The 12,486-nt window shown below is 45.0% G+C and overlaps 1 protein-coding gene across 1 annotated transcript in view; it reads left to right on the forward strand.

Moving 5' to 3' along the window:
- Positions 1 to 1,203: 1,203 nt before the first annotated feature.
- Positions 1,204 to 12,486, forward strand: part of LOC101324002 (myosin-3) — a 63,088-nt gene continuing 51,805 nt past the window's right edge. The window contains exon 1 of the mRNA XM_073797339.1: positions 1,204 to 1,413. The gene's annotated coding sequence lies outside the window, so the exon portion shown is untranslated. The remainder of the gene's footprint in view (positions 1,414 to 12,486) is intronic.

Consider the following 12,486-nt stretch of genomic DNA (forward strand, 5'->3'; position numbering starts at 1 on the left):
TGGGGCAGCCTTTCCATTGTGAATCTCGGGAAATTAAAATCAAGGCTGCCTCTCAGCAAAGTGCCACTTGCAGACCTTGACCTGGATGGGCTATGGTGTTTGTGCTGGACTGTTCAGTGGAATTAATATTCTAAGAAATGGCATTTATTCGAAAATTATAAGAATGCTGTCCATGCAGCAGGCCCGGAAGTACCTTCTGCATCTGGCTGTCCGTGAGGTAGCTAATACCTCAGGTGTAAGAGCCGAGACTCACTGAATACCGGTAGAAAGCCCGTGTGGGGTGGACAGCTAATGTGAAACCAGTAAATGATTTGAAATTGTGAATGCATCTGCATGAGAGACTGTAAAATATCTCATTGTTTTTAAATACAAGATTAAAAAATTAAAATTTTCAAATCAATAGTGCTCTGAAGAAGTGTTTTATTTTGCATATAGCACAATTTAAATTGTGTGTGTGAGAGAGAGCTACCCTTTCAAAGAGCAGTCACACACAAGCATTTTTCATCCATTTAGCTGATACATTTTACTCTTAGTTCTGAGTTACATTACTCTGTAAAGATACGGGTGGTTATTCCTATTTATTAATGAGGTACAATTAATAACCTCTAGCCACGTGTTCCTTCATACCCTCTTTAGAACTTAGGTATTTTCTGTTCATTTAAGAATGTACTTTAAAGTTTGTCTTTCCATGATTATAACATAAAAATTTGGAATATACAGAAAAGTTGAAGAAATTTTTAAACCACCATTGTTCCACCACCAGGAAACTATTTGGATGCATTTCCTTTGGATCTTCAACATTAATCTTTTCTTGTGGAAATCCACCGGTGTGTTCCTTTAAAAAATTAGACATGGCAGGTCAAGCTCAAGTCTCTGTAACCAGCACTGCCCCACCTTCCTCATAGGCAACTGCTGTTTAGTGTTGGATGGGTATCATTCCAGAGTATTAAGGACCCACGCAGGCTGTGTTCTCAGGCTCCAGTTATGAACACTTGTTAAACTAGCTCAGTGCTGCTCAGTTTTTATGTAGCTGTTATTTTTGTTATATTTTGTGTAATTATATTATTGAACTTGAAGGTAGCCCGAAATAGCCCCCTCTTGCCAAGGTTAGGTAGTGGATTCACTAGAGGAAAAAAACAGCTTTCAGGGCAAACTTCAGTTGTCCCCTCACCATTGTTGATTGATGGCATCATTTCAGGTGTGTTGGTGGAGAGACTTCGTTCTCTGGGAATGGTGACGTGGAATTGGGGACCACACGGCCAGTAACCCTCAGAGCTGGCCGGACTCGGGCTCCTCCCGTGCAGGGGTGGCCGGTGTGCAGCGCCTGCACGCAGCCTGTCCATTCATCGTGCGTTGCTCTTCAGGAGTTCATTGCCCTGAAACCAGCCTGCTTTCCATCCTGACGATGCTAAGGTAACCTCTCGCAGCCTTACTTTTCTTACCTGTCACCTGGGGATATAATAGCACTGGTGTGGTAAGGTCGCTGTGAGGGTTAGAGAAGCCGTGTGGAACACCAGCACATGCTCAGGAGGTGATGCCTGGTGTTATTTTTGGTCCTGATGAGGGCAGTGATTTGAGGCATGCTTAACAGGTGGTGTCAGCAAGTGGGTTTGATGATAAGTGTTTTCTACCCTGCCTCCACCCCCCTGCTCCCCACACTGGAGTCTGCCTTGCAGTATCCTAATTCCTGGAACTACCCCATCTCCTGTCCCCCACCCCCACCCCATACATACCTGAGCCTGGAGCTGTTTGGTCACATTACCTTAATGAAGTCTTCATACCTGTTTTCTTAAATGGTATTCAAATATAGAAAAAAAAGTTTCTGGGAAAAACCATCAGGTTGAAACCAGAAGTTTTGGGGCGTTTGGTCCTGACAGGAACAGCAGGGCATGAGTACACGGTCAGAGCAGCTTCTTCCTCAGGAGTGGGGTGGGTGCAGGGGCCTGTTAGTCTTCAAGCAGCTCTGAGTCTTCCAAGGAGGAGGGCAGTCCTCCACGTTCTAGAATGTGATGCTCAGGACAGCGGGTTGTTGGAGGGCTGCTGGCTGCAGCGAGGGCTTCGACCACAGGTGCAGCTGCTCTGTCAGATGGTGACTGTTCCTATCGAGGATTTCTGGCTTTAACAATGGAGTGTCACTCCCACTTTGACCTAAGGGGCCAGTTGCTGTGTCTGGCTGCTCACATTTTCCTGGGCCTAGTTTCTGCCAGTCTGGGCCAAGTTGGTTTAATTCTGTGCCATCTCTGCCTGTGCTCGGCTCACAGGGTGGTGCTTACTTGCCTTCGAGGGTCCAACAACAGGTCATGAGCGAGCTGTTCGTCTGTTCCTTCAGTATTTATCATGCATCTGCCACGTGCCAGGACTGTTCTCTGTGCTGGGAGACAGGAGGGAACCCTCCTAGCTGGGGGAGCTCGTCTTTAGTATGGCAGACAGACCATCAACAGATAAATGCATAAAGTGGGGTCAGATAATCGTATAGTGGGGAAGAAAAATAAAAGAAGGTAAGGGCTTGGAGAGTAACGAGGATGGGTATTAGTGTGACTGGTCATGGAAGGACTCTTTCAGGAGGTGACCATTTGGAAACTGGGAGTGAGCCATGTGAGTATCTGGGGGGAAGCCCCTGACCCCAGAGTGAGCATGGGACGCTCAAGAAGAGCAAGGAGCCCAGTGTGACAGTGGCTGGTGAATCAGGGAGGGCAGGAGGCTGGAGAAGGGGCCGGAAGCCACATTCATTAGGCGCTGGAGTCCATGGCAGGGACTCTGGCTCTATTTTGAGTGTCGGGGAGGCCCTGGAAGTGCCGAGGGCAGAGCTTCATCTGATCCATTCGCCAGGCGCCCACCGTGACCGTTGCTTTGATTCACGTTAGGAGTCTGAGGGCGCTAATGTTGCCCCTCCTAGGGGGTCTTAAAAGTCACTCACTTTGTGTCATACTTCAGGAGAACGTCTCTGTGGATATTTAATTGAAGGAAAACTTGAGTTTCCTTTTTATTGTGGGAAATTTTAAACATACTCAAAGAGTGGCCTAGTTTAGTGAACTTGATACACCCGTCACCAAGCTTCAGTAACTCTCAACGCGGCTGACCTTTTTCTTCTACATCTCCACCCATTCCCACCCCACCCAGTCCCACATGTGTGCACATCTATAGAAGATACCAACTCAGTCTTTTAAAAATAACCACCAGGCTTCCCTGGTGGCACAGTGGTTGAGAGTCCGCCTGCTGATGCAGGGGACACGGGTTCATGCCCCGGTCCGGGAGGATCCCACATGCCGCGGAGCGGCTGGGCCCGTGAGCCATGGCCGCTGGGCCTGCGCGTCCGGAGCCTGTGCTCCGCAATGGGAGAGGCCACAACAGTGATAGGCCCGCATACTGCAAAAAAAAAAAAAAAAAAAAAAAAAAAAAAACTCATCACACCAAAAAGATATCTATTTTTGCTTAATATCACTGAATATGCAGTCAGTGAAAAGTCAAGTTTATAAATTGGGTCCTTTGCTTTCAGGGAGCTGCAACACCTCATCATGGAGGTGCAACACCTCATCCTGTCCGGGTTGCATATGTGACTGTGTTTGCACCCAGTCAAGGAGGACACAGGGGTTACCACTCCCACTCATGGGGGAGGCAGTACTCAGGTCGGCCTCTTACCCAACCAAACTTGGGTCCACTAGCCCACACGCAGTAAAGCCAATGCACTGACACAGGGTGTGGGTGAAGTGCAGCATTTATCACAGGGCACCGAGCAAGGCGTCCAGGTAGCTAGGGCTGGAAAGGCCCAAACTCCCCTGACAGCTTTCAGGGAAAGGTTTTTAAAGACAGGGTGAGGGAGGGGCGTTGTGGGGTGCGTGATCAGCTCGTGGACACTCTTCTGATTGGTCAGTGGCGAGGTAATCGAGAGTCAACACTGTCAACCTGGTTCCAGCTGGTCTGAAGTCTACCTGCTTGTGATCAGCATGCGGTCAACTTCTTCCACCTGGTGGGAGTTTCAATATCTGCAAAGCAGCTCAAAGGAAATGGCTCAGAATATTATCTACAGCCCTTGAGGAGGAACTAAAGGTCCCTGACTTTAATAGCTAAACTCTTCTTATTTTGTCTTACATGACTCTTTTCCTTTCGTCTGTATTTTCTTCTCTGATTAATTTTTCTCTTTGGAACTCAGGGAGAGCCTAGGAGGCTAAAACTCTCCTGCGGGTGAGAGGCTGGTGGAGGATCTGGGCGTGGGGGAGGGGTCTGTTCTGGGAAGGCTCCACAGGGTCCTGCTCGGGTACAGGACCAGGTTAGAAAGACCAACTCACTTGTCTTGGATTTTTTATTTGTAGAACAGGAATAACTGAGGATGAGATGAGATGCTGTGAGAACAGGGAATACTAATCTACAGTGGTGATGAGAACAGTGCTCACCTGCGGCAGGAGGTGGGCGGTTACTATGAGAAGCGCAGGCGTCCTTCCGGAGCCGTGGAGACGCTCTGTGGCTGGGTCTGGGTGATGACTTGCGTAGCTCAGGAGGTGTTAAGTATAAACTTCGGGTGTTTGCATTTGATTGTCTGTAATCTATAACTCAAAAAAAAAAAGAAAACAATTGAGGAGGGGAAGGAGAGTTCCCACGAAGGGCACTTGAAAGAAAACAGTGCGATGTGGAGAAGGTATCGGCCATCGCGCAGCGATTCACTGCAGCTCGGACACGGGGAGGCGAGGTACCAACTCCTCCAGGTTGCAGGTGAGAGCCGGCTGAAGGAGCCTCTCGGAGAGCTCTGGAGAGCTCTGACGGAGCAGAGGCGGGATGGGGCCGGGGGTCATGCAGGCGGCCAGATGAGGGTTCCTCGGCCCCACTCAGCAGCTCTGGTGACTCGAGCTGGAGGGTGGGGCCAACACGGGCCGGCTCAGAGAGGCAGAGCAGTTTGCTCAGTGGCCATGGGGGCGCTTTCTGGGGCCCAGGACGCCGAGCGGGGAACGAACTGCAGGGGAGAGCAGGCAGTTTCCCCTCGGGCTGCAGGTAGCAGCACTGGGTCAGTTTCAGCTGCGGGACTGGTGACTCTTGTGCCCGCCGAGTCCCTTTCTGTGGACCAAGCCTAGGCGCTGCCCTTACACATGAGCCGTGTGAAGTACTGCTTGAGGGGGTGGTCCTCAGCTGGGGGCCCCCTATCCAGTCTCCACTGGGATGATGCAGAGGTACGGGGCCAAGCTGAACTGTGTAGGTGGTACGAGAGCCTCCCAGTCTCGAGAGCCTTGGGCTCTGCATCTGCTGGGTGCTGAGGTCTCTCGGATGACCTTGAGGTTGTTGTGTCATCACGGTATCAGACGTGGCAGAGACCATCCCGTATGTCCTCGCTGTGTAGGAGAGGAAGGGCCATGGGGGACCTGTCTGCAAGTCTGCAGCAAAGCTAGACCTCCCTCTACAGCCTTGATGCCCAGAAGTGGTCCCTGGACCAGCAGGATCACCTGAGAGCTGACTAGAAATGCAGAATCAGGCTCCATCCAGGTGTCCTGAGTCAGAATCTGTAGTTTAACAAGATCCCCACGTGATTTTTATGCACATTAAGGTTTGAGGACCACTGCTCTGCAGCACATTGGCTCCCCCCCCACCCCCAATACCGCGGAGCCTACTAATTTTCTCCCAATAGAGAAGAGAAAAAGTTAAGAATAATGAAGTAATTCATCTTCCCCTGACCAGGAAGCTCTTTAATTAATTTTGCTTCCTTGAAACACATAATTTGAAAGCATCTCTCAAGTAAACAAATTCCATTTTCTGGTAATTATTTGATCACTCCATTTAAAATTTTTAATCAAAGACATATATCATTCCCTATCAGAACTTCTGTTCAGCATAGGGTACCAAGGGGTCTCCACTGAGTTGCTATAATTCCAGCAAAAAGGAGAAATAGGCTGTTTGGTTAGCCTGTGAGGCTTTATCAAGGCTAAATGCAGTATTTCCATTTGAGCATTTTCAAATACTGAATTGAAACCAGATTGAGGACCATTTGACTTCCATCCTGCCCTTGCGCAGTCAGGCTGATGAGAACAGCCGATGTAATTAAATGAAGCTGAGGGAAGCTAAATCTGCCCGTCTCCTGGTCAGCTCAGACGCCAGAAAGGCTCTCAGTTACAGAAGAGAGTGGGGCTACGGAGCTCTGAGAGAATCAACTTCCACCCTTAACAGGGACAGGCATGAAGGGTATAATTTAGTTTATACATACACACCTCAATAAACTTTAAAAAATTTGCAGGGGTGTTTTTTGGGAGCTCAACAAAAAAGATTCTGAAATTAATCTGGAAAAATAAATGTGCAAAATAGTTCAAGGAAAGATACAGGAAAGTAAGGGAAGACAGTAAAAATAATAGCAAGGAGAAAAGACTTGTCTTACTGTTACTAAAATATATTACAAAGCCATAATGATTTGTTAAAGTGTAGTGCTTACCTAGCATTCAACAGGTGGATCAAGTCACAAATGAAAGTATGGAAACAGATACATGGCTTACAAAACTTGACTGCGTAACAAAGGTAGTATATTGTACTGGTGGTGATTACTAAAAATTAATACTGGAACTTAATGAACTTAACGAAATGAAGACAGAGATTCTAATGCTACATCCTCCTTTAAAATGAACACACCGGAGGGCAGCAGCCCACTCACGCGGGTCTCTGGTGGGCAGTGCAGTCTACTGCACCACACGGTCAAACCCTCCGCAGCCCGGAGCCTGCCAGTTCACAGCTGGACCGGTCCCAGCCAGCTCTGGAGCACGGACAGAAGGCGGCTCTGCCGATGAACAACAGGAGCTGAATGAAGCAAGAAGGTCATGACGAGGAGGGGCCGGAGCCAGGCCAGCGCAGCCACCACGAGCTGGGTGCAAACCATTCAGAAGAGGAGGTCTGTGGGTAGAGCAAGAAGCTGGCGGGCAGAGACAAGTGGGGCCTCAGAGGCAACAACTTGACACGCCTCCTCCAGTGCACGCATATTTACTTGCACATCTCCATGTACTACTGCACAAACATTTGGCAAGTGGTTGTCAGGGGTAGCATGTGGGGAAGAAAGCAGACATCTGAAAGGATGAGCTAACAAATTAATGGTATTATTAGCCCAGGTGATGGATACCTGAGTATTTGTTTTATTATTCTATAAACTGAACACGTATTTTTGTACATCTTACGTACGTTTGTTCCAGTTTCCTATAAAAACTATAAACGTATATGTACTCAAGTAGGAGGGCTGATGTTTTCTTCCCACACTGCAGTGTGGCGTGTGCTCCTGAGTCTGGAGACCAGTGCTTTAGGCTTCCTGGGCTTCCCGGATTTTCATGTCACCTACATCCACTCTAACAATTCCCCCCCTCCCCATCCCACCTCCTTTCTGTGAAGGTTCTGCATGAGCTTCTGTCTTTTACAACCATAAAATGCAGGCTAAAATAGTAGAGAAAGCTTTTGTAAACATAATACTAAAGACAAAAAGCATAGAGTAAGTCATTGCTAGGCCTGATCAAGATTGTAGAGTTACTATCACTAACATATAAGGAATGTTTACAAATCCATAAGGAAATAGAAGATGAACATCCCAAGATAGAGTGGGGCAAAGGACATAAAGAGTTTGGAAAAGAATATCAAATAGTTAACAGCCATACATACAAAAAAAGAAAGATTACTAGTGATCAGATAATACAAATTAAAACGGTGGAATTTTTGTCTCACATAGAACTGGTGGGCTATACAGTGTGGCAGCCTTTCTGGACAGCAGTTTGTCAACGTAGAGCTAAGCCCACTGTTCCATCTTTATGCATTTTATCCACAAAAAGAGCAGTAGGTTTGCACGAAGGTTTGTTCATTGCAACATTTTTGTGATAGTAAATAATGAAAATAGTAGATAATGGAAAGCAACCTATTTGCCCAACTATGGGGATAAATAAACCATGGTACATTTATGAGTGGAGTGCCGTGGAACCTTGAAAATGGAGGAGTTGATTTATGTTTAATGATATGGAAAGTTGTCCAATATATGCTTTAACTGAATAAGCTGCAAAAGTTTGATCTCATTTTTTGTATAAACACAAAATAATACACACCAAAATGTTATTACTAATAATGGTATGTTTATGAATGATTTTTTTAATATACACTCTTTTTACTAAAACATTGAAAAACTTCATACACACTAAAATTCACTGGTTTTAATGAACGTCCTGTAAGGTTTGACAAATGCAAAGCACTGTGTAACCACGACCACAATTAAAAGACGAAACAGTTCCATCAGTACCACCCTGCCCCCAGTCAAATTCTCTCAGACTCCCTTTGTTGTCACCCGCCACCCCGCGTTCCGCACAGGCAACCACTGCTCTCTCCTCTGACGCTATAGTTCTGCCTTCCTCAGAACTGATGTGACGCAAATGGAATCACACCGAATGGAGGCTTTTGGCCTGGCTTCCTTCACTTGGCACGCACAGTGGAGGTCACCCATGTAGCTGCGAGCCCAGGGAGCTTGTTCCGTTGGTTTGCTGACTAGGTTTCCATTATCTGGAGGAAGTAGTTTGAGACTCCATTCCCACTCGAGGGTCACGTTGGTTCTTTACAGTTTGGGGCAATTACCAAAACTAAAAGCATTTGCAAAAGTGTTTTTGTGAACACTGGTTTTCTTTTAATTTTATTTTTTTATACAGCAGGTTCTTATTAGTTATCCATTTTATACATATTAATGTATACATGTCAATCGCAATCTCCCAATTCATCACAGCACCACCCCCCCTCCACCGCTTTCGCCCCTTGGTGTCCATACGTTTGTTCTCTACATCTGTGTCTCAATTTCTGCCCTGCAAACCAATTCATTTCTACCATTTCTCTAGATTCCACATATATGCGTTAATGTACAATATTTATTTTTCTCTTTCTGACTTACTTCACTCTGTATGACAGTTTCTAAATCCATCCATGTCTCTACAAATGACCCAATTTCATTCCTTTTTATGGCTGAATAATATTCCATTATATGTATGTACCACATCTTCTTTATCCATTCGTCTGTCAGTGGGCATTTAGGTTGCTTCCATGACCTGGCTATTGTAAATAGTGCTACAATGAACATCAGGGTGCATGTGTCTTTTGTGTGTGTGTGTGTGTGGTACACAGGCCTCTCACTGTTGTGGCATCTCCTGTTGCGCAGCAGAGGCTCTGGACGTGCAGGCTCAGTGGCCATGGTTTACGGGCCCAGCCGCTCCGCGGCATATGGGATCCTCCCGGACTGGGGCATGAACCCGCGTCCGCTGCATCGGCAGGCGGACTCTCAACCACTGCGCCACCAGGGAAGCCCACGTGTGTCTTTTTGAATTATGGTTTTCTCTGGGTATATGCCCAGTAGTGGGATTGCTGGGTCATATGGTAATTCTATTTTTAGTTTTTTAAGGAACCTCCATACTGTTCTCCATAGTGGCTGTATCAATTTACATTCCCACCAACAGTGCAAGAGGATTCCCTTTTCTCCACACCCTCTCCAGCATTTGTTGTTTGTAGATTTTCTGATGGTGCCCATTCTAAGTGGTGTGAGGTGATACCTCATTGTAGTTTTGATTTGCATTTCTCTAATAATTAGTGATGTTGAGCAGCTTTTTGTGTGCTTCTTGGCCATCTATATGTCTTCTTTGGAGAAATGTCTATTTAGGTCTTCTGCCCATTTTTGGATTGGGTTTTTTGTTTTTCTAATATTGAGCTGCATGAGCTGTTTATATATTTTGGAGATTAATCCTTTGTTGATTCGTTTGCAAATATTTTCTCCCATTCTGACTGTTGTCTTTTCATCTTGTTTGTAGTTTCCTTTGCTTTGCAAAAAGGTTTTAACTTTCATTAGGTCCCATTTTTTTATTTTTGTTTTTATTTCCATTACTCTACGAGGTGGATCAAAAAACATCTTGCTGTGATTTATGTCAAAGAGCGTTCTTCCTATGTTTTCTTCTAAGAGTTTTATGGTGTCCTGTCTTACACTTAGGTCTCGAATCCATTTTGAGTTTATTTTTGTGTATGGTGTTAGGGAGTGTTCTAATTTCATTCTTTTACATGTAGCTGTGCAGTTTTCCCAGCACCACTTATTGAAGAGACTGTCTTTTCTCCATTGTATATCCTTGCCTCCTTTGTCATAGATTACTTGACCATAGGTACGTGGGTTTATCTCTGGGCTTTCTGTCATGTTCCATTGATGTGTATCTCTCTTTTTGTGCCAATACCATATTTTCTTGATTACTGTAGCTTTGTAGTATACTCTAAAGTCAGGGAGTCTGATTCCTCCAGCTCCGTTTTTTTCCCTCAAGACTGCTTTGGCTATTTGGGGTCTTTTGTGTCTACATACAAATTTTAAGGTTTTTTGTTCTAGTTCCGTTAAAAATACCATTGGTAATTTGATAGTGATTGCAGTGAATCTGTAGATTGCTTTGGGTAGTAGAGTCATTTTCACAATATTGAATCTTCAAATCCAAGAACATGGTATACCTCTCCATCTGTTTGTATCATCTTTCATTTCTTTCATCAGTATCTTACAGTTTTGTGTATACAGGTCTTTTGTCTCCCTAGGTAGGTTTATTCCTAGGTATTTTACTGTTTTTGTTGCAGTGGTAAATGGGAGTGTATCCTTAATTTCTCTTTCAGATTTTTCATCATTAGTGTATAGGAATGCAAGAGATTTCTGTGCATTAATTTTGTATTCTGCAACTTTACCAAATTCACTGATTAGCTCTAGTAGTTTGCTGGTGGCATTTTTAGGACTCTCTACATATTATCATGTCATCTGCAAACAGTGACAGTTTTACTTCTTCTTTTCCAATCTGTATTCATTTTATTTCTTTTTCTTCTCTGATTGCCGTGGCTAGGACTTCCAAAACTATGTTGAATAAAAGTGGTGAGAGTGGACATCCTTGTCTTGTTCCTGATCTTAGAGGAAACGCTTTCACTTTTTCACCATTGAGAATGATGTTTGCTGTGGGTTTGTTGTATATGGCCTTTATTATCTTGGAGTAGGTTCCCTCTGTGCCCACTTTCTGGAGAGTTTTTATCATAAATGGGAGTTGAATTTTTTTTTTTTTTTTTTTTTTTTTGCGCTACGCGGGCCTCTCACTGTTGTGGCCTCTCCCGTTGCAGAGCACAGGCTCCGGACGCGCAGGCCCAGCGGCCATGGCTCACGGGCCCAGCCGCTCCGCGGCATGTGGGATCTTCCTGGACTGGGGCATGAACCCGTGTCCCCAGCATCAGCAGGCGGATTCTCAGCCACTGCGCCACCAGGGAAGCCCATGGGTATTGAATTTTGTCAAAAGCTTTTCTGCATCTATTGAGATGGTCATACAGTTTTTATTCTTCAATTTGCTAATATGGTGTATCACATTGATTGATTTGCGTATATTGAAGAATCCTTGCATCCCTGGGATAAATCCCACTTGATCATGGTGTATGATCCTTTTAATGTGTTGTTGGATTCTCTTTGCCAATACTTTCTTGAGGATTTTTGCATCTATATTCATCAGTGATACTGGTCTGTAATTTTCTTTTTTTGTAGTAACTTTGTCTTGTTTTGGTATCCAGGTGATGGTGGCCTCATAGAATGAGTTTGGGAGTTTTCCTTCCTCTACAAATTTTTGGAAGAGTTTGAGAAAGATGGGTGTTAGCTGTTACGTAAATGTTTGGTAGAATTCACCTGTGAAGCCATCTGGTCCAGGACATTTGATTGTTGGAAGATTTTTTTTTTTTTCCCTGCAATACACGGGCCTCTCACCGTCGTGGCCTCTCCCATTGCGGAGCACAGGCTTCGGACGCACAGGCTCAGCGGCCATGGCTCATGGGCCCAACTGCTCCGCGCATGTGGGATCCTCCAGGACTGGGGCATGAACCCACGTCCCCTGCATCGGCAGGCGGACTCTGAACTACTTTGCCACCAGGGAAGCCGCCAGTGGTAGTTTGATAGCAATTGCATTGAATCTACAGATTGCTTTCGGTAGTAGAGCCATTTTCACAGTGTTGATTCTTCCAATCCAAGAACATGTTATATCTCTCCATCTATTTGTATCATCTTTAATTTCTTTCATCAGTGTCTTATAATTTTCTGCATACAGGTGTTTTGTCTCCTTAGGTAGGTTTATTCCTAGATATTTTATTCTTTTTGTTGCAATGGTAAATGGCAGTGTTTTCTTGATTTTACTTTCAGATTTTTCATCATTAGTGTATAGGAATGCCAGAGATTTCTGTGCACTGATTTTGTATCCTGCTACTTTACCAAATTCATTGATTAGCTCTAGTAGTTTTCTGGTAGCATCTTTAGGATTTCCTACATATAGTTTCGTGTCATCTGCAAACAGTGACAGCTTTACTCCTCCTTTTCCGATTTGGATTCCTTTTATTTCCTTTTCTTCTCTGATTGCTGCGGTTAAAACTTCCAAAAATATGTTGAATAAGAGTGGTGAGAGTGCACAACCTTGTCTTGTTCCTGATCTTAGTGGAAGTGCTTTCAGTTTTTCACCGTTGAGGATGATGTTGGCTGTG

The sequence above is a fragment of the Tursiops truncatus genome, chromosome 20 (genome assembly GCF_011762595.2).
Source record: "Tursiops truncatus isolate mTurTru1 chromosome 20, mTurTru1.mat.Y, whole genome shotgun sequence".
NCBI classification, from domain to species: Eukaryota; Metazoa; Chordata; class Mammalia; order Artiodactyla; family Delphinidae; genus Tursiops; species Tursiops truncatus.